This window comes from Micropterus dolomieu, linkage group LG06 (assembly GCF_021292245.1).
Source record: "Micropterus dolomieu isolate WLL.071019.BEF.003 ecotype Adirondacks linkage group LG06, ASM2129224v1, whole genome shotgun sequence".
In the NCBI taxonomy this organism is placed as follows: domain Eukaryota; kingdom Metazoa; phylum Chordata; class Actinopteri; order Centrarchiformes; family Centrarchidae; genus Micropterus; species Micropterus dolomieu.
This window is the reverse complement of record NC_060155.1, coordinates 14320407-14325772: the sequence shown is the minus strand read 5'-3', so window position 1 is coordinate 14325772 and position 5366 is coordinate 14320407.

The following is a 5366-nucleotide window of genomic DNA, read 5'->3' as shown; positions in this document are numbered from 1 at the left end:
GTTTGATTTGCTTTCATCGCAAATATTGTTTCCCCCCTCGGCTGTGTGCGTCTGCACGTGTATTTGAGTGGAGCTGTGTTAGTGTGAGTGTGTGTGCTTCTGTTAGTTGTCCATGGCACCTTCATGTCAGCCCAACTGTTCTCTTTCTTAGTAAATCCCAAGATGTGTGTATGTGTGTGTGTGAGGAGGGGGGTGTTACAAGGACAAAATGAACTAATGTTGAATATTCCGTATTGGTTTTACTGTAATTCTTTTCTAATTCTTAGTTTATTCAATTTCATCTCCTTGAGGCTGGTAGGTATGGAAATGAGGTCTGTTCTTTTTTCTTGTCTTTTTTTTGCCTGTGTAAATTGCAGCTATCACCTCAAGCCTTTTGAACAAGATTACCCAGATGGCCTTGCGTGGTGTGCCTGAAGTTTTATTTTCCTCCTTTGCCTGCTTTTCCTTCTTGGCTGCAGGGGAAAGGAGAGGGAGCTGGGAAGCCTCCTGAAGGCTCTGGGCAAGGCCAGGAGGCAGCAGCTGTGGCAAAGAGAGATCTGGGGGAAGAAGAAGAAGAGTGAGTTGGGGAGGGACTGCTGGGGGGTGCATGAGACTGGTGTAGGGGGCGTTGCTGTGTGCATGTGTGTATGTGCGTGAAGGGAGGGGGCACTAAAATCTAAAGCTGAGAACACCAGCCGTTATGAACACGACCCCCTACCTGGCTTGGCTGTCAAGGGGACCAGAATAACCCTTGGAGTACTCAAAGAGGGGGCTGGTGGAGTGGGTATGCTCTGGATGGGAACAGGAAGAACTTGGGCAGTGCACATGTGAACATATGTTTGGAGTAAGGTGTTGTTTGCAGATGCAGAAAAGTGTCTCCCACTGTAAACATGGCATTAAAACATCACCAGTCACATTAGTAATACTTACAATTCAAACGGCTAGAATCACACCTTTAAATGCCAGGACTTGGTGAAAAGCATGATAAATAGCAACCTCCTTCCCAGGTGATCATTGTTGTGCAAGTGGTGAGATTTGTCATTGGGTTTCCACTCCCTGTGCCCTGGACATAATCTGCTGCTGGTTTTCCGCCCCGAGAAAGAATATGATTTTAATACATTAAGGTGGCGCAGAGATAGAGAATTATGCAGAGTTAAAGTGTTCACCTGTTTATTATTCTAACATGCAACAGCCTCCATCCACACTAATCTCTAAAAGAACACACCCAACTCCCAGATTGCTGATCTTGGCTTGGAGGCAACAGTGAAAGGAGATTCTCACCTGAGATAAGGTGAGAAGAGGAGGCGCTGCATATATCACTTAAAATGTACTGACAAAAACATAATATTGGGGGAAAAGCTAATAGGAGACAGGGATCTTCCACTTCTACCTCTAAACTGACCAATCCAAAATACATGCCTTTTATTAGTGCACACAGTTGCAGGTGTAGAGCTGTTTGTCAGAATCCTGCAGATAGTTGTTCATAGCAGTGATACAACAAAACAAATGTCTCAGCATGTAACCTGTGTGGTCAGCTTTTTCCTTTCCTTTCCGTTGTTGGATCAACCCCCCCCCTCCCCATGTTATTTCAGCAACAGCTTTTCAGATGCTGCTCCCAAAGAGTCAATAGTCGGCTATCACTGGTTGTTTTCACCACCTCCATTTGTTTGTTTTGTTAAGGTTTTACTCTCCATCATAATGAATCACTTTTTTCATCTTGTTCTTATTTATTCTCATGGCTGGAGGTAGAATGTGGTGGTTGATGAGGGGCTGAAATGAACTGAGCCTTAGCCTTAGCCTGGGGGCTGGCGCATATCTTAGCATAAGTGATGGCCAACCGGAGGGCTAGAGCCTAGCTGAGAGCGCCCTCAGGACAGCAACTCTGACAGATCATGTATTTATAGGTCTGTTGAAAGACCTCTATTGTGTCCCACATAGCCTCAGAGCATGTCTGTCCTCTGTATTATAATAAAGCCGCTGGCCTTACCACTATGATGGATGGGTGGCCCTCGAATGGCAAGCTCCAGAATCATTAGAGCACTCCTAACATGCAGGTCTACCCATGGTAAAGGCTGGTGCAGAGAAGGGGGCTACCGGTGAGCAATACAATACAGTTGAGACCTTTTAATCAAGGATAGGTAGCACTTATTAATTCTCAACCAAGAGAGGGGGGGAGTGAGAGAAAAGAGAAACTGAGTGAGGGAGGGGGCAAGTTTGCTGATGTTTTTTTTTTTGCTAAAGGACACATTTGCAATTATCTCAGTGGTTTTAAACACCCTGCAGGCTTTTTCAATACAGGTTAGAATGTGGCACTTATAGCATTTATAGGCAGCTTCACTGGTCACATTGCATTACTGCTCAAAATTTCACCAAAGCCAGCATTCCATCACACCTCCACTGAGCCATATATAGCGTAAGTGTGAGCGTGAAGGTATAACTGAGCACAGCATATATATTAGAAGATTTTTTGGGAAACTATTAAAAAAAATAGAAAAGAAAAACAACTTGCTTGAATATGTTCTGCAGTCACCCAAAAAAACAGCTTGACTTTTCTGCGCCTTAAGCCTCACAAGCAGAGTGGTGTTTGAGCTGTTTCCCAATCTCATGTTCTTCTGTTACCTCTGGAGTAGAATATAAATGATTCCCTCTCAGTGTACAGTGTATGCCAAGGGGCCTGCAGCGACCATAGTCCGGTCTAAAATTCCTCACTGCAAGCGCACCATAACTCAAGGCCTGACTGATAAATAAACAATGGAAAGTGCAGCATGTTATGGAGCACTACCTCAAATCCTCCACTTGGAGCACTGTCACATATTACAGCCCAATCACCATGAGGTGAGTAGAGGGTCTGATGAAGGTTTGTGTATAAAGTATGCTGTTTTGACAAAGGAAGCAAGCCAAGTGTAGTTCTTCTGTAGCATGGTGCAGGATACACGTACAGTATATAACACTGTGCAAAATCGGTGGAAATGTACATACACTCTCAGGACTTTACTCATAATAAAGAGCAAAGCTTTACATTTAATAATATAGAGTTAACAGAGTATATTACTTTTAAGCAACTAGGATGATTACCCTTTTGATTCCCTTTCACTTTGTTTAGAAATAATGGAGAGTACATTGTCTAACTGAACAGTTGAATAATGTCTGAAATATTTCAGCAACAATAGGATGGATTGCGACAAAACAGACATTCATGCTGCCCTCAGGATGAATTGGAATAACTTCGTTCATCTGGACATTTCATCTAACGCCATCATCTGGTCAAAATGTCAATATATCCACTACTTTGGTTTAAAACCAAATACCTGCCATTGCCATCAGCTTCAGCTGTACTTCAAGTTTAGTACTGATTGGAAAATGTTAACATGCTGACATGCCAAACTAAACTGATGACTATACTAAACATCAGCATGATGGCATTATGTATAACCACATAGAGTTGCTACCGTGGTTGTAGTTCCTTAGTCTTGCTTTAATTATAATCATTATGGGAAGTGTAAGATCCAGTGTTTTTGGAGATTTACCCTTGGAACCCTAGGGAGAAATGAACACAAGCTCTTGTGAATGAAGAAAGGCTGTTGTTGGCTTTTGTCACTAGCCATTCACCTCCATTGTTGCTTCACTAACCAGGAAACAGTGATGCTGCCAAAATATCTTGTATGACTGAGCTGACAAAACCACCATGGAGGTTATCAAAGCTTAACTGGGTTAAAATCTGTTATACATTAAAAGTGGATTACTACAAGTTGCCTTGGGCTCCTACAAAATAGAAAACTTGGGGGACGTAAAGGATTATGTGTTAATATGGTACTGCAGAGACATAAGTAACACTGGTTTCTTTTCTTCATGCAGCCTTTTCAAACAAGCTGAAGCCCAAGAACCATCCAGTGCAGGTGCTGGGCACCACTTTGTGTATTTAGACTGGCTCCATTTTACACTAAGACTTGCATTTCTGCAAGCAAAGACACTGTCACACATTGTACTATTATTGTACTAGCGAGTGTCCATTTGAGATATTATCCTACCAGCGATTGTCCATCTAAGAACATTTAAATCCCAAAAGATTGTGCAGGCATTCATCACCCAGATGAACTAATTTTTCCACTAGAAATAATTGCTAGAAATGTGTGGCCATTATATTATAATAAAGGTATTTATGAGCCTTCAATCTCACAGCCTCACTATGAGATATCTTTGAAAATTTGAAATCAGCTCCTGAGGCTTATGAGGGAGGAGGGGAGGGAGTGAGGGTGTGTGAGGGAGAAAGGGAGAGAGAGAGAGAAAGAGAGAGAGAGAGAGAGAGAATGGCAAGGGAGAGATGTGGGAGTTGTGTTTTGCTTTTTTGCCACAGGTTACATTTATAATTATCTTGCTGGTATAAAATGGCCAAGAGGCTTTTTCAATAAAGGTAGGAGGCACCTACAGTACAGAATATTACCTACAGATCAACACAGAACAAGAGAGAGAACTGTAAATAGAATAAGACTTCAAAGTATATCATCTAATAAGTGTATTTAGTTAGAACATTTATTAGGAACAGTAGCCACTGCTTGCACAGTGCTGTATAACTGAGTGCAGTGAGAGCTGATTGTTTGAAGACGAGGTGAATGAGTCCATCCATTGACCTTCACTAGTGGTGAGTAAGCAGAGCCTGGGGATCGAGGAAAAGATGGCCACAGCTACTTTCTCCAGGCCCCACTCTGCCTTTTGATGACTGGAAATAATCACTAGAGAGAAAGCGAGTGAGAGAGACATGATCAGAGACACACAACAGAAGAGAGGAGGATCTCAAATTACTTTATTCTCCTCAAAACCCCTGTCCTCTAAAGGACTGGAAGTCAGTTTGTTAATACCATTCATCTTTTCTCCAACATGCTGTGTCCGGAGAGGAGGATATCTCTAATTCCTTTTCATGTTATTCTGAATCCAGGAAGTGAGACGAGATAGGGCTGGACAGGGTCTCATTATACTCAGGCTGCCCCACAGGTAACAAACTTAAAAATCACATAGGGTGCAAAAAGAGAACTGCTGAATTTTAAACTTAACACATGTTCATTCTCTCTCTTACACCACCCTTAACAATATGTTATACTTAGGAAAACAATGACTGTTTTTAATGGCCATCCATTCAAGCTAAATTAATTTGCTACCCAGATATGTGAATCCTTTCCATTCTAAAAATCTTTACCAACATGTATCATAGAAATAGTTCAACAATTTGTGAAATAAAATAAACGAGTCAAAATATTATCATTTCAGTGTTCAACCTACATCATGAGCCATTTTTTCTAATTTTTGCTTTGTTGCTGAGAGTTGAATTGAAATCAATGTCTCTCTCACGTCTGTACAATAAATATAAAGTTACCACCAGCAGCCGGTTAGCT